The 25,134-nt window shown below is 40.1% G+C and overlaps 1 protein-coding gene and 1 non-coding gene across 15 annotated transcripts in view; both read right to left on the minus strand.

Moving 5' to 3' along the window:
* NCOA2 (nuclear receptor coactivator 2) overlaps positions 1 to 25,134 on the minus strand; it is a 285,109-nt gene that overhangs the window by 124,975 nt on the left and 135,000 nt on the right. The window lies entirely within an intron of this gene.
* On the minus strand, positions 18,127 to 18,179 carry MIR2285BW (microRNA mir-2285bw). The gene has a single exon (NR_162312.1). It is a non-coding gene; the product is annotated as a microRNA mir-2285bw (primary transcript).

Raw genomic sequence — 25,134 nt, forward strand, 5'->3', positions numbered from 1 at the left:
TCAACTGTCGTGAGGTTCCCTGGCAGTTGAAATAATCTGGAGGTGACAGGCGATCAGACCAGGGAGGCCAGAAGCAGCCTCGGGAACGAGCCATTATAGAAATTCTACGTCAGTCCCGACAGAGGTAGCTGTATATAACTCAACAGTGGTTATCTCTGCTCAACATGTATCTTGGCTTATTATCTAAATGAAGGCCTAAACTCACAAACCACTGAGTAGAAAAGTCAGGGGAATTAAACTAGCCTTCTAATTTTAATGTGAAGAACATAAAAACACACGAAGTCCTACAGATCTTCTAGGTCAAGTCACATGGTAGCAGACTCCAGTGTGCTCTGTGGTGAATCCAGTCATCCAGGCCAACAGCCCTTCCTAAGGACCCTCCGTGGGGGGCACTAGGAAGCTGTCATCTGCGGCTCACACTGATGACACCAGAGCGATGCCAGGAGACACGGCTCCCCTGGCACTTACCTAGGCACTTGGTTTACACTCAGGCTGCCCCGCTACCAGAGCGACTCGTGAGGAAAGTCCTGTGCTGACACGGATAGTGGTGATGGGCTGAGGCCAACAGAGTCTCAGAGTCTGTGGGATGTGTAAGAGAGGGCTGTTCTGCGGGCAGAGGGAGAAGTTGAAAAGACACAGAGGAAGAAACCAGAGGATGAAAATGGGACAAGGAGCATGGATGAGCCAGTGAGGAAGCAGAGGGAAGATGGGCCTTGACCGTGACGAGGCTGATGAGCTGGCGAAGCAGATGTGGCTGATGCAGACAGGGCACACCTTGGTCACCACAGTCAACACACACACAATGGTTCCCCACCTTCTCTCCCAGGAAATCATAGCACATGCTCTCCTAGGCCAGATTTCAACTGTTAGGCCATCAAGCAGACATGGAAGTTTTCAATGGGGGTGAATTTGTGGCCCACAAGCTGTAACACTATCCGTTCTCAACCAAGGCAGACACCCTGTGGACAACGCCAGAACTACATCCCCTCACTGGGCTCCGAAGTCAGAGAAAACCTGGCTTGGCTCTTGCTTTCAACATTTACTGGCTCTGCAACCTTGGGAAAGGTACTTAACCTTTCTGAGCTTCAGCTTCAATGTCTGTAAAATTCCAAAATAATACTCACTTCATCAGTTTGTATGAAAATTAAATGACATCAAAGATAAAAGTATGCAGTCTGATACATAAGCTCCATTCAGGCATGAGTGGCCAACAGTTCAAGGTTAGTGGGGAAAAAAAAATAGCGAAAGTGTTTGTCTCTTAATCATGTTCGACTCTTTGCAACCTCATGGACTGTAGCCAGTCAGGCACCTCTGCCCATGGAATTCTCTAGGCAAGAATAGTGGAGTGGGTTGCCATTTCCTTCTCCCGGGGATCTTCCTGACCCAGGGATTGAACTTGGGTCTCCTGTATTGCAGGCAGATTCTTTACCACCTGAGTCACCAGGGAAGCCCAGTTCAAGGTTCATGAATCAATAATACAAATATTAAGTAAAGTGTCTCTAAAAAGAAATCTACTCAAAATAAGACTATATATTGATCAAAGAGCTAAATGTTGTGATCAGAGGCCTGCAGGAACCTAATTCTGTATTTATCCTAGCAGCAATGGCTTGGTATTTGTTAGTTCAGTGTCTGCCCTGACTTCATAGAATGTTAATGCCTGCAAAAAACAAGGATCAAAGATATTAAAGTATTAAAGATAGCACATGGGAGCAGGGGAGAACTTTGGGGCAGGCAGCTAGAACGGTAGGGCCAGGTAGGTCATGAAAGGGCCTTTAATGTCCTACCAAGGAATGTGGACTTCATATCACTTCTAATCTGGTTATTGATAAGAAAACTATGGGGAAAAAAAAAAAAGAAAACTATGGGCTTGGGAAAGGTCTCAGCTCTCTGCTTCTTGGTGTAGCTCTAAGGTCTGGCACAGATGCCTCAGCTACAAGGGAAGACTGCTACCCAATGCCTTGCACACCACTGTCTTCTTGGTTCAGAGCAGCGCCAACAACAGAAAATACTGGGAGCTGCTGACCACCTAGTAGCCATCGTGAAAGTCAAAGGAACAGGTGAAATCAAATTTATTAATGTATTTTAACACATTATATTCAATATGTCAGCAATGTCCTAAACATGTAATCTTTTCAACATGGAATTAGTATTCTAAAAATTATTAAGGAGCTATTTCATGTTATTTTAAAAAAAATTATTATTTATTTCCTTGGCTGCTGCGTCTTAGCTGCAGCACGCAGGATCTAGTCCCCGAACCAAGGCCCCCTGCAATGGGAGCATGGAGTCTTAGCCACTCGATCACCAGGGAAGCCAAACATTTTTTTTGCAGGGGGTGGGGGAGGGTTACTCTGTCTTCAAAGTGTGAGTGTATTTTGCACTCAATTAAAATAAGCCACATTTCAAATGGTCAAAAGTTGCTTGTGGCTAGTGGCTCTTATGCTGGGCAGTGAAGGCGTAGGGTACCCTATACATCTCCCAGTGCCTGGTGATCAATCTTCCCCTCTCTTTAAGAATCAGGTCGACCTTTACTTTCTCTGCAAAGTGTCCCCTGAATCCTCTCCCCACCTGAGGGACTGTCAGTTACTCTTCTCCTGTAACAGTGAACCCCCTGACAAAATTTTATAATAAATAGTTGCTGAATCAATAGGAGGATTTAAGTACAAGAATGAAATTGGCCATTTTTACACTTCAGAAATGGAGACAAAATAGAAATGACAACGTTATATCCTTATTTAACTTTCCCACTCTTTAGCAAAAACCCAGTTTAAACATTCTGTGAGGTAAAACTTCCCACCACAAATACTGAGGAGAAAGAGTGACACAAGAGTCAATAAGCTTGGTCACTACGAAAGCCTGAAGAAGTGTAAGGGGCCCTGTCCGAAACACTGTGGAGACACGAACTCTCTAGGGAATTTGCCTGGGTGTGAAACAACTGACAACACATCTTAGGTCACTGGCTTATATTCCAGGGGTGTTCCCAATGTCTGAACACAAGAATCTTAATTTGGATTCTCTGCGGTTTTTATACCTGAATGCTCCGTCATAGCAATGTAGTGAGTAATAGACCTTGAAAACAGCAAGGTCTCCATTTGCCAAGAAAAAGAAGGAGCTAAGGAAGAAACTATGTAACACACGTCTTTCAAATCCTACAGCTTCAGAGCTTCCCTCCACCCCAGGAGACTGATGCTAATTCGGAGTCTACTTCTTATGCCAGTCTCTGCTACCCTCTAATAACACTCTCCCCCACTCTCACCTTCCTCTAAAGCAGATTTCTGAATCAGTTGTGAGTTATTTTTCATGAACATGTTTCTTTTCAGTGCAGACCGAACTCCATTTAGATGAAGCTTTAAGAGGGACCCTGGAAAATTCGCTAATTGTTGCACACGTTTTTTCACTTCATGAATTTTATATCCCTTTGGCTCCCAAAGAATTAAACTGCATCTCAAATATAGCCTAGTGCCTTAATCCTGCCTAAACAGTCCCAAACTTTGACTTTCTCAAAAAACAAAAATACTCCTAAGAACATGTTTCACTGAGTTTTACAACACTGAGTACTAACATCACCTTTAATTCCGTCCTTTCTTACCCTATCTATCTTTCCTACAAATTAAAAATCTCTCTAAGAAGCAAACCCCCTCAGCCTGACAAGATCGGACCTGATTATAATATTTGTGGTTAATTATTGTGGTTGAAATTCTGAGGTGTAGCAGGATCTGCAAGCGAGTCATCTGGCTTGTTTAGACACTACCCTGACGTCAAAACATGTGTCTTTTAACTCTCAGAGGAAGATGGGGTCTCTTCCTCACTCCCCAACCTCCAAAAGTTAAGATATTTTTAGATAACACAGTAGATTAATCCTTTCATGAATGTACCTTAAAACTGTAAATGACTGACACTTGATGCCCCAGGAGAAAAACAACATGATCTGAAACCAAAACTATTCTACTTTCAAGAGAACGTAAATAAAATGACTTTTTTGGGGTGATGATACAAAGGAAATATAAATGGGCACAGATGGAGGCCAGTTAAAACTATCGTTCAAAGCTGCTCAGGGAAAAAAGTCATTGACTTTTACTCTCTGATTGGCCAAACAAGTTTTACAAAAACTCCTCTTAATGATTTACAATTCCTGTAAGATGTAAGATAATTACACGGTGACAGCTGTAAGCCATCTTTTCAGTACAGATGAAACCCCATTTAATGAAGCTTTTAGTGTCTTATTCGCCTTTGTTTCCCATAGTGTTTCACAGAATGCCTTGTAATAATAGTAAGTGCTCAATAAAAACACCTTGACCTATTCCAAAATCCTTGGCTCACTTCCAAGACTTTAGATAAGGCAGCAAAATAAAATTAAAAGCAAAAACAAAGACAGCCCAAATCATTTGGCTATAAAAAATTATTATTCAAAAATTTTAAATATATGGTACTAGAGACTCTGGGGCTAAAACCATTATTTAATTGTCTTATATCCTACTTACAAGAATGTTTGGAGAGTCCTACAATTAAAAAATAAATCCCAGAATGATTAAAACCATAGGTAATCAGCTGTTTATTTTAACCAAGTTGTCTTTTTGTGTAGGCAGACTAAACTAAGGTGCCAATATTTTTTAAAAGAAAATCCCAAATTAGTAAGATTAATAGTCTATTAAATTACACTGTGCTAAAATATAGTTTGTAGATATTAAAAGAAAGAGAATCTCCTATACTTAATATTATTAAAATTTATGTTTGAGCTGCCCTCACCATCATTTCTTGAAGATAATAAAAGGATGAATTCTTTGTAAACTGTCCATGCAGTACATAATGGCCAACTAGAGTTCTTATCTCCATCAATGTCAATTTCAAAAGGGAGATGTATACAATATAATAATATATGTGGTTTGAAACATACCCACACCCAAAGATGTGTATATCTGGTCTAGAAATTAAATGGAAAACATATTAGGGAATTCATACTGTAAGAGTTAACCCTTTTCAGATAAAGCTTATGATTATCTTTCACCAATTTCAGATTTTTAAGTACTACACTTCCAAGGTTAAGAGAAAGGGTACAGATTGCTAAGAGAATTAACAGCATTAGCATGAGCAAAAGTGGGCTAGATTGGTCCAAAGATTAACTGAATGCTTTCAGCTTTCTGCATATAGTAGCAGAAGGATGTAATAAATCAGAGAAAGTTAGGTATTGTACACAAAATAAATCATTAGTTCGAGGCCTCAACTGTCCCCCTCCAAATTATTATCTAACCAAAATTTAGATGCTTTCAAATTCACTGCAAAGCTCTTTTTTTAGGCTAAAAAAATTACAAAAGGATATTGGGGAAAAAAATGAACAGAGATACAAACAGCAAGCTTATATCTATTCCTTAATGAGTAAAATTTACCTTGGATTCTTCTTTGAAAATTTAAAAAATGCTTACCAGTTCATTTTCTAAAACAAGCAAGAGACTGTATTTGGCCACTGTAAAGAAACTGCAAGAAACCTTTAATTGCTAAATAAACACAAAAGAAACAGGGACCACAAAAGAATGAATGTGAATCGCGTTTGTATCTATTTGATCCTGAGAAGGCTGTCACTGCCTGGTTGTCATGCTCAGTTCTCCCTCGACAACACACACATCCAATCCACAGGCACACAGAATTCCAAGAATACTGTCAAATGTTCAGTCAGAGCACTTGTGAAACACACCTTGTAATTGTCCACAGCCTCTGTCGTTCAAACCAGAGCTCGGCAGCTTGTCCTGATCTTCACCAGTGAGGTAAATAAAAATACCATGCATCACTCTTCCAAACAAAAAAAAAGTAAAACAACCTCACAATTAGCAATTAATTTATTGCCCCAGAGATAAATCTTTTCTGTTAACCCAAACCAACATTATGCCTTGATGTAAACCTAAGCACATGCTGAGCACCCTGCCGCTTACCTCCTCCATCACTTGCTTCTAACGATAGCTGACAAACTAGCCTCACAAATCCTTTTTTAGCTGCTGATCAGACAGATCCCCCTTTGACAATCCAGCATGGTGGAACACTCGAAAATTCTTCCTGCTTCTATTCTATTGCTTGCTTGAAAAACCAGTTTCCTTTTCATTGAGATAATAGCCTTTTCTGTGGTCACATGACTCCGAAGCTACATTAGCAGAGCTTTATGATAATAGACTGAATAAGCCTCTACCCTCTCCTGTTATTAAGGGGATGTCTCTCTCTCACACACACGTGCAAAATGCACACATGCACTCGCATACACGTGTCTCAAATTATTTATTCTTCTTGGGATGATAATACATTTAAAATATCTACTGTAACATGAAAAAACTAAAAATTTCTAGGTCTGCTGCTAAAAATAACTGCTTGCTGCAAACACTCTGATGCATGGTCTTCGGTGCAGCAGGAAGCAGCACGCCGGCCACGAACACTTCAGTGCATGAAGTGGGACAGAGGAGACCTGTCTGCTCCTGTTCTCTAGAACTTTTGACCCAGTAATATAAAGTTGACACATCTGGCCTCAAGAACACTGGGGGAGACATGATACCTGCCCAGACACTGATATTTAACTAGTTTCATGTATTAGCAAAACACATGTAAGCACACTTTTTCAACATCAAAATGTATCCTTATTGGAAATGCACCCTACGTAATCTTCTAGGTTATTCCACGAAGAAAAATATTACCACGGCCAAAACAATCTTTAAAACATAAAAAACAAACAAACAAACAAAAAACCCAAAGGTATTCTGAATCTGGCCAATTTGTTTGATTTCTGATAAACGATCAACTTTCGAAACACACGTGTGGAAACACTACGTCAGTGCCTGACACACGGTAGTTGCTCCACACTTTTTTTTTTAAATGTCCTTGGTAACAGGTTGAAGTGCTAGGCAAAGAGACAGTGGTGGATGACATTATCTGCTCTCTTTGTTTTCTTGGGGCTAGTGCACTGGGACGACCCAGAGGGAGGGTATGGGGAGGGAGGAGGGAGGAGGGTTCAGGATGGGGAACACGTGTATATCTGTGGCAGATTCATTTTGATATTTGGCAAAACTAATACAATTATGTAAAGTTTAAAAAAAAAAACAAAACTCTTAAATCCATCAGACAAGCAATTTGGGAAAGGAGTTTAAGTGTAAGAATATGTTGAGAAGTGGAAAGCAGAGAGGAAGATGAGCCAAGGAGTGGCCCCAGAAGCAAAGTCATGCCACTGGGAGGGCGCTGCTCCTCCTAGACTGAAAATTAAGACAGACAGTCCCACTAAGGCAATGGAGGAAGCTCCATTTGACATATTTGGGTTTTATTTCTTGCCTTGGTTTTCTCATCTCAAAAACGGAAAACACAGCAGGTATTTTCCTTTTTTAACTTTTCACTGTGCTAAAATACACACAACTTTAAAAGCTACCACTTCTGAATGCACAGTTTGGCAGAGCTAAGCCTATGCACACGGTTGTGCAATAGTGCTCTCGACCTTTTTCATCTTGCAAAACTGAAACTGCACCCATTAAACAACAACTCCCATTTCCCCTTCCCTCCAGGCTCTGGCACACACAATCTACTTTCTGTTTCTGTGAAATTTAACTACTTTAGACCCCTTGTTTAAGTGGAATCAGACAGTATTGGGGTGTGTGTGTGTGTATAGATAAGTTAAAGAAGAATTGTTTCAGTACCTGGAGATCAAGACAGTTTTCGCCTCACCAAATCATTTTACACAAACTGCATTATCCCTAAGTAAACCAAGCCAAAATTATACTCTTTAATATAGGAAAAAACAAAAGTTGTTATAGATACAACTAGACAGAAGGAATTATTACCACATAAAAGTTATCTATACAAAAACTCTGTAATTTCTAAGAACCCCCAAATTTTGATAATTCTGATTATGAAACTTTTTAGTTTTAATTTAATTAACCACTCGACACATAAATAACTCGAGCAGGATGCAGTGGGTGTTGACTAACTCTCTTCCAGTCACTGGAAGGGACCGGGGTTACTCTGCTGGAACACAGTCCTAACATCTCACCAAGCCTCTGGTGACTACACAGGGGTCAGTGAGCACAGCTTCCATGAGGACTCCAGCAGAGAAATTGAGACATCAAGAAAATAAATTTAAAACACTCAAACGCTCACACACACCTGGTGATACCTCATCAAAAAAGCCAAAGCACAAAGAACTTTTACAAGTTATAATGATTTTAACAGCCACCTAAATATTTTCATTGTGCACTTAAAATCTAAAATCAGTAATCAGCCAGGTCATCATAGGAAATTAATGTTATTATAGGAAACTAACAATAGCAGATATGAGAGAACACTTCTTTTTTTTAAAGGAACAGCATAAAAACTACAGGGGGTAGTTTTGTGAAATCCATCCACCTATTTGTCCTTTTCTGCTCACAACATCATCAAAGCTTTGATTATCTTGAGCTAAGGTGAGGTCACAAGCACTCTTTACCACCATGTGGTCCTTTATCAGCTACAATGGAGTTTTCACAAATTATTTCTTAGCTAGTCATGGGCAATCGCAAAATCTGCTGAGAATTCACTGACCAAAACCATTACAGGAAGAAAACGTCTCTTGCCAAAACTTCCAGGTAAAATGTCTTAGTCCAGATTCTGTGCTCTCGCTTCAAGACATACTACAGTTAGCAAACCTGTCCCTCTCTCACATCTTCTGCTGGCAAGCACAAGTGGGTGAAGCTGTCTAGCCCCCTCCTGAGGGCAGGCTGGTGGCTGCAGCAGACTCCAGTTTATCGGTTTTAACCCTTTTCTTCACGAAGGCTTAGGGAATTAGGCTGGATGGTTTGTAAAGCTGTTTCTAACTTTAAGGTTTTTCCTGATGGTGGTATTTATATAATTGTGATTAATTTCTTAAACCAAAAGTCTGATGAGAAGTCAAACAAGAATTCAATAGAGTAACAAGGTGAAATTTACATTTGGTGCAATAAACAGATGTTAAGAATAAAGTTAAGCATTCTTACCAACGAAAGCCTGGTTTGAGAAGAACCCCTGGAGAAGCAAATGGTAACCCACTCCAGTATTCTTGCCTGGAGAATTCCATGGACAAAGGAGCCTGGTGAGCTACAGTCCGTGGGGTCGCAAAGAGTCAGACATGACTGAGCGAGTAACACACACACACCAGTGAAAGCACCTATGGAACTGACGCTCCCATCTAGATACACAGCATGGTCATCACCCAGCAGAGCTCTCCTCAGCCCACCCCCTCACCCCACCAACAACTGTAACTCTTCTGCTATCACAGATTAGTTTAGCTTTTTCTAGAACTTCAAGCAAAGGGAATCAGACAATAAGTACTTTTCATGATTCTTCAGCATCACGTTTTGTGATGCTGTAATAATTTGCTCTTTTTCAGTGCTCAGGGTAATTCCACTGTGTGACTATACGGCAGTTCATCTACTTTCCTTTGATGGCCATTTGGGCTGTTTCCAATGGGGAGCTTGTGGTAAACAGAATTCTAAAACGGTTCTGCAAGATTGCCCCACATCCTAAGGTACACATCATTTATAATCCCCAGCATTGTCAATATGGTGGATTTTCATACTAATGATTAGGTTATGTTACATGGCACTGCTGACTTTAAGTAGGGAGATTATTGAGGTGGTGGTGGTGTTGTTTAGTTGCTAAGTCTTGTCCAACTCTTTTTAATCCCGTGGGCTGTAGCCCGCCAGGCTCCTCTGTCCATGGGATTTCCCATGGCAAGAATACTGGAGTGGGTTGCCATTTCCTTCTCCAGGGAATCTTCCCGACCCAAGGATCGAACCCAGGTCTTCTGCAGTGGCAGGCAGATTCTTTACTACTGAGCCCCCAGGAAAGTCCAGGGAAGATTACTGAGGCCTAATCATAATGCATTTGCTCCATGAGGCAGGAGCAGAAGTTAGACGTCTCAAGTCCGAGAAGGATTCTATAAACCTTAGATGACATTAAGATGGAAGAAATCCAATATCAAGAAAGATGGATGACCTCTAGGCACAGAGAGTGGCATTTAGCTAACACCTGGCAAGGACACAGGATCTCAGTCCCATTGATCCAAGACCCTGAATTCTGCTAACAAGAATGAGCTGAAAGTGGATTTTCCCCCGAGAGCTTCCAGATGAGAACTCACTCTTGCTGACACCTTTGTTTTAGCCTGGTGATGCTCTGAGCAGAGAATCACACCGACACCGTGCTCAATTTCAGATCTATAGGATGGTGAGCTAATAATTGGGAGTTATTTGTGGTAATCTGTTACTCAGAAAAATAAACCTAATGAGGGGAAGGGGCGACTACGTACAAGTTGCTACCAGTACACATGTGCAAGTCTTTTCATAGACAGGAGTTTTCATTTCAGGTGGGTAAATACCTATGATGGAACTGGGGGCTCGTGGATAAGTGTAAGAAACTGTCAATGTGTTTTCTAAGGCAGCTTTACACTCCCACGAGCCATGCGTAAGAGATCTGGCTGTCCCACAGCCATACCAACATTTGACATTGTCTTTTAAATCTTAGCTGAAATTCTACATGTGTTAGCAGCCTTCCCTATACATGGGGCGTGCTCCTTGTTCATTTCCTTCTCTGTAGAGGCTTTATAACATTTACAGCTAATGACACCACACAAAGCCCTGTTTTGTGTACTCTGTCAGTGTCTCTTAGGGATTAGCTTTCTCTGCACTGGAGCATAAACACTGAAGGGTAGAGATCATGCCTTTATTTCTCTAAATCCTCACCATCATCTATCCTAGTGCTGCCTCTACAGATTAAATGGTCATATTTAAGTACTGACATTTCTTTTTCCTTAAAAAGGTAATTATATAGCAATATGAAAAAATGCTTTTGAATAGGCCACTTCATAGGGAGGAGAGAGTATGGCCTTGGAACTACACTTTAGTTTGACTCCATTGCTAGACACACAACCTTGAGCAACTTACTTAACCTCTCTGAGTCTTAGGTTCCCTATCTGTTAATGGGGAAAGTTGGGAGCCTACACTGTGCTGTTCTTGTGAAGAGTCTATAAATTGTATGGAAAGCAACTAGCCCAGAGTCAGACACGACTGAGCAACTGAACTCAACTAGCCCAGAGCCTGGCACAGGAAGACATCAATTGATGGCAGCTATTATTAGCCCTTAGTTTGATATGATGTTCAGCAAAAAGAGAAACAATCTTTCTTTTATAACTTAGTATAAAGAACGGAAGAGAATACATAAAACATAAGAGTTGGATTAAGTGGATGATATCATAGGGGATTTTAATTCCAATTTTTAAACGCTTAGTAAAGTTTCCATAATTTTAAAACACAGTAAATTGTTGATAACTTCTAAAACTGGGTGAAGGATACATAGGGGTGGGGATTATAAATACTATTTTAAATTTCCATTATACAAACCTCAAAAACTAGAATTCACTGTACCAAAAGAAACAGCTAAATATTTAACTGACAAAGATTTCCTGATGCACCAAGATATTTTATTAATTCAAATGATTAAAAATGAGATAAACCCTGAAGGTGTCACAGTTAACAAGCTGCAGGGTGAATAAAGTTTAGGTCATTTATGATATTAATTTGTTAGCCCATTAGCATTGTAATTCTATATTAAACCAAAATATCAGGTTTTGAAAACCTGATAAAATGTCATGGAATAGTTAATCTCTTTGTTAAATACATTTTTAATGCAATAAGGCATCAGCTGCATACATAGTATAAGTCAATGAAGTGAAAAGTAATAACACCCACTTGAACCAGCTGTTTTTATGAGGCACCTGTGTGCACAGAATTATGTCACTTGGCTCTCTGGGCCTTCTTCCTCAAGAGGGAAGCCAGGGATAGCAAGCAGGCCTGAGAATGTGCTGCCTGTGGCTGTCAGCCCGCCAACATTAACTGAAGATTTCACTGTTCTGATATGCAGGGTGGTACATCTTCGATAAGGCCCAACTGTGCTAAGCTAGCTAGCAGCGAGTGCTATTTTGCTGGGTTATTTCCAATAAAAGGCTTATGCAAACAGCAGCGCATAAATGTCTATGATACGACTGCAGGAAATTATACCCACACAAAAGACAGCTGAGGAGAAGGACTAGAGAGTACAATCACTTCTAAATACGACTCTGCCAAGTTGCCACTTCATGGAATGAAATAATATACAAATAGCACACTGCATTTCCAGCTCAGCATCTGTGCTTCATCCAAGGATTTTAGAGGCTTTGACTACTGAATCTGATTCTTCCCAATTAGTCCACAAGTAAACCATTCCAAAGAGTCGCCCTTAAGAGGTGCATTTATTCTCTGAAGTCACTTAGTACCCACCCCTGGGTTACAAATGAAATTCCTAGGTGATCTGCTAACCAGAATGAAAGGGAAACCCAGCCGTCTATCAGGATTTATAACTTTTATTCCTCAGGATTCTAAAAATGCCGAAGGCTCAGGGAGCAGATTAAAGACCACAAGAATTTGACTCACTGATTAATCCAGCCCTCTGAGATTGGCATTATTCCCTAGAAGGCTCTGATGGGATAAACGACCATTTAGAATTATAAAATTGTGGGGCTTAAAAAACAAAACAAAACAAAAAACGTGAGGGCCATCTCATGTTGGGACTCTCGAATTCTTCCATCTCAAATTCCCAACCTTGGATAACTTCTCAGTCTCCGGTTAGATCTTTTCAATTCATAACCTTAGAGCCATTTACATTGTAAGGAGAAAATTTCCCCAGCTGTTCTTAAGAGTTCAAAAAGCAACCAAAGGCCAAGACTAGACCATACTGTTTCTTTAAAAGGTTAGATGGGAATGAGATTCCAGGGACGAAATGGAAGAAGTACACCCTTTGACCGTGATGGCTAATGGCCTTAAACACACCTTCTTATCATCTTCAAACCCTGGTAGGTTAACCAGACTTGCTCTTCTCACTCTACTGTTCTCTCTACGTATTAACTTCTCCCAAATAGAGTCAAAAGAGAGTGACAGCCACACACATACCGAGGACTAGAAGAGCCTGGCTTGCTTTTCTCACTGGATCATAAAGGAACGCTACGCAGGTAACTGATAATATGGATTTTTGTTTTTTCTTGACAGTCTGCTTTAACTAAGATCTGACTGAAAGTTTTCACTGGTTCACAAATTTGGCCATATAAATACAGAAGAGACAAAAAAAAAGTCTCTTGGTGGAGGTGCTATATTCTGAGACAAATAGTAAATTATTCATCTATTCTACATTTCCACGGTCACGAGAGGGACTAAGTCACAAGTGGGGAGCATGTGCTGCGTGTATGGAAGACCACACCTCACACAGCACAGCACAGTGCTGTATCTCCGCACCACAGCCAGTTCTGGTTCAGCTTCAAAGGTCCCCTGTTAAACGCTTTTAAATGAGGTGGATGATTTCTTCCTTCTCCTCTTCACCCTGCTTTTTCTTTTCCTGCTTTCTCCTTAGTCACTCATTCCTTTCATAATATTAAGATTACTTGCCATGGTGAGCAAGAGGGTATGTCATAGTAGCCAGTCTAAAAGAAGAGGGGAAATATCATTAGAGGCAAAAAAAAAAAGTCATCTTTCCTTAAAGCCTCACAGTCTGCAGCAATAATTTATAACAAAGGAAAAACATGTTTGACACCTGCCCTGATGTCTTTCACTTCTTTCTCGCTCTTGTTTCGTTTGTAGCTGTGGATTAATTCATTTCATTCAACAAGAACTTATTCAGAACAGTGTCACGTAAGGCACTAAGTCAGGCAGTGGGGACACAAAAATGGACAGGACAAAAAAAGCCCTGTCCTCTAGAGGCCCGTCATCAATGAGGGCAAAGAGCTGCTGCTGCTAAGTCGCTTCAGTCGTCTCCGACTGTGCGAACCCATAGACGGCAGCCCACCAGGCTCCCCCGTCCCTGGGATTCTCCAGGCAAGAACACTGGAGTGGGTTGCCATCTCCTTCTCCAACGCATGAAAGTGAAAAGTGAAAGTGAAGTCGCTCAGTCATGTCCGACTCTTAGCAACCCCATGGACTGCAGCCTACCAGGCTCCTCCGTTCATGGGATTTTCCAGGCAAGAGTACTGGAGTGGGGTGCCACTGCCTTCTCGGGAGGGCAAAGAGAGAAGTAAGCAAAATGTATATGATCAGAAATGCCTTCTCAAGATGGGCTGTTAGAAGACGAAGAGAGTCAATGCCTAACTTTGAATGGGGAGGGCCAGGGAAGGCTTTAGAGGAGAGTAGGACAAGCAGGACTCTATCTAGTGTGTGAGGAAGGGAAGAAAAAGGTATAACAGCAGGGGAGCAAGACAGCACATTTCTTACTCGAGATCCAGTGAAATCCGCAAGATCACAGCCGAAAGGTATTAATGCCTAAAAGAAGGTGGTGGGAAAAGAGACTGCAGAAGTGGGCACAGATGAGGCTAGGATGAGCCCTGTCTGCAGAGCTGAGGAGGCTGAAATCCATCCTGTGGGGAATGAGGAACCCATGAAAGGTTCTGAGCAGTTGAAGAGATGATTGTTTTTCTAAAAGAGAAAGATTTCCATAGGGAGAAGCTTCAAGAAATGATACTACGTGGGGAATAGTCAGAAAATTGTAGCAATAAATCAGTGAGGAATGATGAGACTACACGTAAAGATACCTACATGTGTAGTAGGTATGTCTAATAACACAGCCTAAAAATAAACCCCCATACATGGTAGAAAGGTTTCTGACACAGGTGCCAAGAGTCAATGGGGCCTTCATATTTCAACAAATGTTTCTGGGAAAACTGGATATCCACATGCAAAAAATAATGATGGTGGACTCTACTTTGAAAAGTGAAAGTCGCTCAGTTGTGTCTGACTCTTTGCAACCCCATGGACTACACAGTCTATGGAAATCTCTAGGCCAGAATACTGGAGTGGGTAGCCTTTCCCTTGTCCAGGGGATCCTCCCAACCCAGGGATCGAACCCAGGTCTCCTGCATTGCAGGCGCTTCTTTACCAGTTGAGCCACAAGGGAAGCCAGAGAATACTGGAGTGGGTAAGCCTATCCCTTCTCCAGGGGATCTTCCCAACCCAGGAATCAAACCAAGGTCTCCTGCATTGCAGGTGGATTCTTTACCAATTGAGCTATCAGGGAAACCATGTTTACCTTACATATACAAAAATTAACTCAAAGTAGATCAAAGACCTAAACATAACAGCTAAAACTATAAAATTCTTACCAAAAAACCGGGAGGCGGGGGGAAGTTTCATGACACTGGATTTGGTAATGATTTCTTAGATATGACATTAAAAGCATACAAAACAAGAGGAAAAAATAGGTAAGTTGGCCTTTATTAAAATAAAAAACTTTTGAGCATCAAAGGATACTATCAACAGAATGAAAAGGCAACCTATGGAATAGGGGAAAACATTTGCAAATCATATTTATTTGATAAGGGATTGATACCCAGTATAAAGAACTCCTGTAATACAACCAAAAACCCAAACAATTTGATATAAAAAAATAGTAAAAGAAATTTAAAAGACACTTCTCCAAAGATATACAAATAGCCAAAAAGCACATGAAAAGATACTCAAACACCACTGGTCATTATGGAAATACAAACTAAAACTACAAGGAGATTTTCATTATCAAAAAAACTATGAAATAAATATTGGCATGGAGAAATAATGGAGAAAATGGAACCCATGTGCATTGCTGGTGGCAGGTAAACTGGAAAACGGTTATGTGATTCCTCCAAAAAAACTAAGCACAGAATTACCATGTAACTCAGCAATTCCACTTCTGGGTAAGAACCCGAAAGAATTGAAAGCAGAGACTTGAACAAATATTTGTACTTCTATGTTCTTAACAACATTATTCACAATAGCCAAAAGGTGGAAGTAACCCAAATGTTTACTGACAGATGAATGGATAAATAAAATGTGGGGTGTGTATGTATATACATACATACAAACAATGGAGTATTTTTCAGCTATAAAAAGGAAATTTTGACCTATGCTACAAGATGGATGAGTCCTGAAGACATCCTAAGTGCAATAAGTCACAAAAAAGATTAGAACCTCTTATATGAGCTTTCTAGACCAGTCCAATTCATAGAGGCAGAAAGTACAATGGTAGTTGCCAGGAAATGGGGACGGGGTGGGGTAAGGAATGGGGAGTTAGTGTTCAGTAGGAATAGACTTTCAACTGTGGAAGATGAAAAGGTTCTGAAGATGGATGTTGGTGTTGGTTTTACAACAATGTGCATGTACTTAATGCCACAGACATGGACACTTAAACATGGGTACAACGGTAACTTTAGTATGTATATTTGAAAATTCTAATATAGTCATATTTTAGTTAGGCAAGGTAAAAAATGTCCTCATATTCAGAGTTTTCCTTATATCTCCTACATTGTTATTACTGCCTCAGTGAAAGAGTGTTCTTTGCCAGCCGCCAAATCATCGTCACCTTTAGGCCTGGTGAAGCCACCTGCTGTGTGCCCAAGGTTTCAAGTGATTTGTGTTAGTTTATTAGTAGTCCATCGGTGGCTCAGAGGTTAAAGCACCTGCCTGCAATGTGGGAGACCTGGGTTCGATCCGTGGGTCGGGAAGATCCCCTGCAGAAGGAAATGGCAACCCACTCCAGTATTCTTGCCTGGAGAATCCCACAGACAGAGGAGCCTGGTGGGCTACAGTCTATGGGGTCGCAAAGATTCGGACACGACCGAGCAACTTCACTTTCACTTTAAGTAAAATTACCCCCAAACTTAGGAGTACTTTCTGCCACACCTACAAAACAGAAGATAAAACCACACATCAACTAAGCAAGAGAAGCTCAACGAAAAGGTTGGAGGACAATTTATTCATCGTCTCAGAAGCAAGAGAACCCAGAACAGGTTGGGTGTCTAAGATCCTCCTTAAGCGGGCCATGGACAGCACACACAGGTGACTCTCGGTCATCCAAGCTAAGAGGGTTCCTAATTTATTTCTGTTTTCCTGTGGAATAGAGTAATTGATGTGCGCTAACTGAAAGGCAAAAACACTGGGACACGAACTGAGATGGAGCCTCTCAAGGCTGGACCTTGGTAGGGAATCTGTGAGGCTTAGTAAATGTACACGTGTGCTCTAGTCGCCCTTCTCCCCTGGCTCAGCAGACACTGCTAATGAATCATCTCTGAGCCTGAGTGCACGCCTCTCCCTTCTTCTGACCCAGCACCCCCAGGCAGTCGCTATAATGGATAGGAATTGGCACCAGAGAAGGAGCTGTGCTTGCCGTCCCAGTACCGGGGTACCGGGGTACTCGTGCTTAATGATCCCCAAGTGTGCAGGCATCAGGCCAGCCAGGTGTTTTGGTATGTGGCGTCCCACTGTTTCCTCCGAATACCATATGAGAGTGGCTTCATCTTCCCCTTTGAGAGATGAAAAAACTGAGGCTTGGTGAGGTTAAATAACTTATTGAGGGTTACACAATTGAAACATTGCAAAACACCAGTTATTAATATTTAGTAGGTACAAATTATATGCCAGCCACTCTGACATGTATTATCTCTTTAATCCTTTCTATAGCCCTGTAACATAGGTATTAATTTATCCCTATTTTACAACTAAGGGAAATGAGGCTTAGAGAAAGGTTTGGTAACCTAGTATCAGTCAGATTAGTAAGAACAGAATTTAACCTCAGACCAGATGAATCCCACATCCCCTGTTTTTCCTCTCTGATGCTTCTGGAAATAAAACTTTATTCTTAAGTTACACTATGCCAAGGCATTATTAGGGGTACAGAGACAACCACTCAATAAGTTTACAGTACAAAAAAGGAAAAAGCTACTATGCAAATCACTATAACGGCCATTCATCTATTCCTCAACTAATCATTGAGGTCCTTATATCTGCAGGCACTGTGGATATAGTGGTGAAAGTGATAAAAATCCTTGTCCTCCTGACCTTAACAATCTAGGAAAGGCCAATAAACAAGATAAATGAGTAAAAAGATACCACATGTGAGCTAGTGCTAAGTGCTAAGGAGGAAAAAGAATGGAGAGGGATGAGAAAAGAAGGCAAATTGAGGGCATTTCAGCGAGGGCAGCAAGGACCCTCCTGCTAGATCTTCAGACATGTAGCATGCTCCATCGCTGGGACAGCCAACACCACCCCCTCACCTTTCCAAACAGCCATAGGGTCTCTGGCCCTCCTGAGAGCTGTGGATACATGTTCGCCAAAAAGTTCATTTCGGTTTTTCTGTAAGATATTCAGGAAAACCCAAATGAACTTTTTGGCCAACCCCATTATTGTCTTACTATTTTTCTTCAAGCCTGGTATAATCCAGCTTCTGCCAGAAACTTAATTTTGTACTTTTTTCAAAACTTGGCTTTAATGACACTGCATAAACATGCTTCCTACTTCACCTCTCTGATATGTTGAGTCTACTTCTCTCTGCCACCAAGCCAAACAAGCAAGCAAACAAAAATACCCAAAAAACCCTATAGCTGTTGTTTAAATTAACAATCCTGGTTTTGCTTCTGGCTATAAAGGCTCTCCACTGATAAAGCAGCTCCTGTGATCACATCAGTAAGACTGGGACGCAGTGGATACTTCCAGCCTCAGGACCTCACTCAGCTCCAGTGCCCAGCTTTCAGCCCACCGTCGACCTCTCTCTCAGATGTGAGGACCCCTCACCTCTCTGAGGAAACTCCTCTTCCTCTGTCTGCTGCTTTTCAGTTTCTGTCCCCCAGTAAGTTTTCTGTAACTATCCCGTTTCTGTCTTCAAGCCCAATCAATTTCCAACATCTACGTTTACAGATTCTCTTGATCACATCTCCTTCTTTCCAGTTCCTCCCCAAGAGTCAGAACTTCCTCATCTCTAAAGTAGGCTTCCCCGGGAACATCTCCAGGTATTTTCCCTTTCTCCACTTACCCTAGGATCAGCATCAAATGTTGGTGCTATGGTCCCTTCATGGTGAACTTGAAGGCAGAAAGCACCGTATACTAAGATCCTCAATTCATTTAGGACTAAGTGCGGTGATGATAACCTTCTATCACAGTTCTTAACATGCAGTAGGGACTCAAAAATAAAAATGTCATTTTTCTTTCCTTTTCTTTTATTTCTTATTCTCTGTGAAATCAAATAAGGATCTGACATTCGGAGGCTTGTGCAATCTACCTGGTTTTCCATGTTTTCTGAGCAAATATTCCTCCAGCTCTGTGTTCTCAGTTCTGGTCAAGCTGGAGTACTCAGTGCTATTAGACCTGACAATCATTTGTGCATCTTGTCCCTTTCTGTTGAGAGTGAAGTGTCCCTTGCCATTCTCTGCCTATGTAAATCTTACCGATCCTCCAAAGGTTATTATCAATGGCCACCTCCTCCTGAAGTCACCCCTAAGCCCTTCATACAAGAGACCCTTTGCTATCTCTGTCCCAAGAAATCACCAACTACTCTGACAACACCTTTCAGTCAATCGAGAAACATGTATCGATCATTTGGTATGTGCCAGGCAATGTATCAGAAACTGAGGACACAAATGTAAAACACTACTATATTCTTTGTATATCCTGGTTATTAATGTTTATGTACTTAATTTACCCTAAGTATATTATAAAGTTGAAAGAGGCCCAGCACTATGATTATAAGTTCTTTGATGTCAGAGTCTGTGTATTACTCATCTTTGTATTCTCTACAGCACTTATTATGATACCTTGGTTCATAATATAAGCTTAAATTGTTAAATTTGATAGCAACCATAACAATTTTGCAGTACTTCAAAAAAAACACACCACATTTTATTCCAGAGACAATTAAGGCATTTATAGCGAAAAATTAAGTATTACTAAAACACAAGAGAAATTACTATTATTCATAAAATTTTAGATGAAGAAATAAGTATTACACAGCATTAGGTGCATAACAGTTTACTACGATTTAAATACAAAGCTAGGATTAGAATGCTGTCTCAGACTATGCTCAAACTTCAAAGTCTACAGAACATGTCAAAGAAACAAATAAATAAGGATAAGATAAACTCAGTAGACCCCTCAATCCTGTACTTTCATTGCATGCTTCCGTATTTTGTGTTGAGTGGAGACCTGCCATTAAAAGTCCTATGACTGGGATAAACTATGCCATATGTAAATGAGAAAGTAAAATGCCAGAATAAAGAACAAATTCACTGCACCGCGTCCCTGATTCAGGTGTTAAACTCAAGACTTATTAGTCAGAGGGATGAGCCAAATATAACGTGTGAGGAAAATCTGACAGAAGACATGTACTCTAAGTCGTCTCTTCATATTCAACACCTCCACCAAGAAAGAATTAGAACCGCAGCCCTCTAATATCTAAACCAAAAGCAAATAGAAGTCAATTCTCCAGCAGCTTAGATGTTGTAAGTATATGAATACACACGCAGAGAGTGGAAATAAATCTTAACATTTCAAAAATATTTCTTGGCCCTAATACTTCCAAGTAGGTAGAGTTTAATGAGGATTAAGGGCCTATTTATGCTTGGTGCTGAGGTAGACGCCATACCTAATCATTTGCTTTAAACAGAATAATGAGGAAAAAAATTAATAGCTTAAATGTTCAGCTTGTTAAGTAGCAGAGAGTTAAGTATCACAAGCACCATTATATCACCAACTACGAAAATGAACGAAAAGTACACTAGCACCTGTCTCCCACTTTTAAGATACAAAAGGCTGTCAATTTGTTTCCACAAAAACGTAACCAATATCACTTACTTTGATAGAAAAATTTATTCCTTAGATGCTCCTGGCTAAAAAATGATTAACAACTACAAACATTTACAAAGAGCCTAACAAAAGTGAAACAAATCACTGTAATTATTGAAACATGAACTGGTGAATAGATATTCTACTGGGAAAAGCCATACTATCTGAGTTCATATGATAGATAATGATAAAACATGATAATGATAAATAGATAAAACAGTATGTTACATAAAAGGTGAACTTCAAAGCTAACACCATTGCTTGCTGACATGACAATATGCTGTAACAGAAAAGATGAAGAAATGATAAAAATCACGGGAAGTGATCTCGTTTTAGAGTAAAAAGGTTAGGATATGGCAAATAGTGAATATGGTGATGAAACACTGCAGTCCAATTAGAGTCTTAATGTAGTAAAACATACAAAGTTAAATTAAAAAAAAATTCCGTACACATAGCAGATACTAAGAAGTAATTACAGCAAAAGAAATTAGCCAGCACTTAAATATCAAAGCTTCAAATAAAATGATTTTAAGAACAGCTAAACTTTATTAAGTGCTTAGTAAGTGCTAAGCCTGGTGCTTAGCCCTTTACACACATTATCTCATTTATTAACAACCCTAAGAATGAGACATTTATCTTTTCCCCATTTTAAACTTTAAGTGTCAGAGCTTGGATTCACACCCAGAATCTGACTTGGTTCTTTACCTATGACAGCAATATATATTGTATTAACATATGGTTTTTTAACCATACACTAATATATACTGTATTAATTTTCATGTAAATTTAATGATCAAACATATACACAGGATAATTAACACGCCCAGTCCTATCGTAATATGGGTGTACTCATATGCATTGCTCTAATCTATGCATGTTAAAAGTACTTCTATATGGAGAAGAGGAGAGAAGCAAAGTACTGACAATTGGGTCTTGACATGGAAAAAAGAAACCAGGGTCACTCTTTTTGCAGTTCCTTGAATCACAGCCCTGATGGCTGGGATGCCGCGGAAGTGGTACATCCTGCCAGGCAAACCATGGTCTCTCCATGCACTGAACACGCAACTTTAATAGGCTTATACCAGCTTGGGGAGAGAAGAAGGACAGGAAGTCAGTGGATACAAGCACAACCTAGCTAAGACAGTGGGCAGCAAATGTGGTAAAAGGGAAAGCCTGAGAAGGCTCCCTTAATTTCTGCCTCGATCTAAAAGAAACTATTTCTTTTTTACCTTTAAGAAAACGAAGCGGTGAGCAAGCAGAGAATGCATTCTTATATATATGGTACCATCATTTTTAGAAAAAAGCCATATTTATGCCTCTTATTTTTTAAATCACAAGGTAGGCCTACAGTTTCTGCCACTAATTTCAGCATTTTCCTTTGGTTCTTAAAAAAAAAAAAAATCAAAGGTCAGTCAAATTTTTATTTGACTCAATTACACATGTGTCTACCCAAGATTAGCTAAAGGTTTGAAAATTTTTAATAGTTTATTAAAAATAATATAAAGATACACTTACATATCTACCTAGAAGTCAAACTGAACAACCCTAACAACTGAATCAAAATTTATTTGTTGACATTTTTAAATGGACTAAGGCAAAGGCAAAGTATACATCCCTCTGGCTCAAGATAAAATATGTCCCTAAAATGTATATAAAATACTTTTCACCTATCAAACATGACTTTCCTATTAAATCATATGATTTAATATGCTTCCATGAGAAAGAAAAACCACACTGATGGGGTGAGCTAAAAATCTGTAGAAATCTGACCACATGCCTAAGTCTGTATTCCAACATGGCCTGAAAGCCATCAAGCTGAGTTCCATCGGTTTAAGTCGATTATTAGGAAAAGTCAAAAGCAATCAACAATGATCAGAACATGGCAGGAAAACAACAGGTGCTGACTCTGCTCCATTTTAACCAACAAACTCACATAGCAGAGCCACCCAGACCTAAATCATACTTCTCTCTTCCCTCAACAGAGCCCATTAATTAGGATCAGGATTGCATAATCAAGATGTACAAATTATATTTTAAAATGCATCATAAGAAAATTTAAGAGAAAATTAAAAATATTTCATGGAGGTATCATATTTATCAGAAGCTAATTCTTTATCTTTCAGATAATTTTAAGTACGAGTATAGCTGCGACACTTACTAAAGGGTTTTCTTAGGTTCAACTAAATATTCACACTCAGAACCATCAAATCAACATCTGGCCCTAGTCTCCTGAGAAGGAGGTTATAGGACAGAACAGGGCTTGCCCAGCCAGGGAGCTTTAGACCAGGGCTTGGTTGGGGTTGGTTCAACTCACCTCTACACGGGAGGGGTGTATGAGCTGTTCTTTTAGATGCGTCCTGCTCCACAGAAACCAGTATCTCTTTTAACAAGTTCATAGGCAAAGCTTCCAAAGTCCCGGTGAGGGAAATACTCCCAGGGAAATATCAGAGCTAGGGCTCCCCCATCTGGTATTGATATTTCATTTTTCCTCCTATCCAAGATACATTTAACTAATCAGGGGTCATTTTTAGTGAATATAATGTTACCTAGATTCATAGCTGATGTAGTCTTATCAGACTGCCAAAGGAACAGATATAGCACTAACAGAAAGTTAAAAATGCCACCCTTGTACTTCCTTGGTGGTCCAGTGGTTAAGAATCTGCCTGCCAATGCAGGGGACAAAGGTTTGATCCCTGGTCTGGGAAGATCCCACATGCTGCAGAGCAACTAAGCCCGTGTGCCACAACCACTGAGCCTGTGTGCCACAACCTCTGAGCCCATATGCCTAGAGCCCATGCTCCAGAGCAAGAGAAGCCATTGCTGGGACAGGCCTGCACACCGCAACCAGAGAGTAGTTTCCACTCACAGCAACTAAAGAAAAGGCTGTGCAGCAGTGAAGACTCAGCAAAGCCAAAAACAAATAATAAAGTTGGATATTTTTTTAAAATGCCAACCTGAAGTATCTCAACTATATCAATAACTATTAATCAATATAAAAAACATAACTGAAAATAAAAATGGGCAAAATATATCATAGGCAGTTCAAAAGAACCAAAATGACCAATGTATAATCTCAATAGTAATCAGAGAATATATATTAAAAGTAAAATGGAATACCATTCCACACCCTTAACACTGTCAAAAATTTAATCTTAAGTCACATATCCTACAAACTATTACTACCCTCCTAGTAACCCCAGAGAAATTCTCACATTTATACAAGTGGACATTCACAAAAACATTTGCTGCTGGAATATTTACAGTTGTAAAACACTGGAAACAACCTAACTGTTCATCAAGAGGAAAATGGACAGTTTGTGACATGTCATATAATGGAATACAGTACACTGAACTGACCAGCAAATACATGGATGTGATCTCAAAGCAACATAGTGTTACAGGAAAAAAAGCAAGTTGCAAAACAAAACGGGCAGTTTGGTATGTTTAATTAAGTTAAAAAAATTTTATATTGGAGCATAGGTGATTAACAATCAGGTACATAGCAAGGTGGTTTCAGGTACACAGCAAAGTGATTCAGTTATACATATACATGTATCTTTCTTTCCCCTCTGCCTTGGAGCTGGCAGGATCTTAGTTCCCCGACCAACTGAATTTGGGCCCTCAGGAGTGAGAGCACAGAGTCCTAACCACTGGAACACCAGGGAGGCCTTTCTCATCAAGTTTAAGGGTTCAGGATGTGTACCTGTGGCGGATTCATTTTGATATTTGGCAAAACTAATACAATTATGTAAAGTTTAATAAATTAAAAAAAATATATACAAAATGACATCAAATATTATAAACAATTAAATACACAAAGAGTAAAAGTAAAAGCAAAAATAAAAAGCATAGGTACAATAAAGAACAAATTCTGAATGGAGTTATCTCTGAGAAAAGAAAGAGAATGCTATAAATAACCCAAAGAGTTCAAAACAAGTGTTTTTTTATACTTGGTCGGAGAAGGCACTGGCGACCCACTCCAGTATTCTTGCCTGGAAACTCCCATGGACGGAGGAGCCTAGTAGGCTGCAGTCCATGGGGTTGCTAAGAGTCGGACACGACTGAGCGACTTCACTTTCACTTTTCACTTTCATGCATTGGAGAAGGAAATGGCAACCTACTCCAGTGTTCTTGCCTGGAGAATCCCAGGGATGGGGGAGCCTGATGGGCTGCCGTCTGTGGGGTCGCACAGAGTGGAACACGACTGACGTGACTTAGCAGCAGCAAAGAGGAATAAACTTTCAAAGTCCAGATTTTATCTTTGCAGTTTTCAATCAGAATGCACTATACAGATACTGGTTCTTTTTAAGACTGTCATTCTACTTGTAATTCTTTTTCTTGAACTGAATTTCTCTGTTTCAAACATCTACCAATTGACTTTTGGATGTCAGGACTTCGGTCCAATTGGGATGCGGCATCCACTGTTTTAAACCAAGACTTCGCCTCTCTTCCTCTGGTCTCTCCATTTCCCCCCTAAATTCACCCTGGGCACCAGAAACAAAGCAAT

The sequence above is a fragment of the Bos taurus genome, chromosome 14, assembly GCF_002263795.3.
Source record: "Bos taurus isolate L1 Dominette 01449 registration number 42190680 breed Hereford chromosome 14, ARS-UCD2.0, whole genome shotgun sequence".
Taxonomy (NCBI): domain Eukaryota; kingdom Metazoa; phylum Chordata; class Mammalia; order Artiodactyla; family Bovidae; genus Bos; species Bos taurus.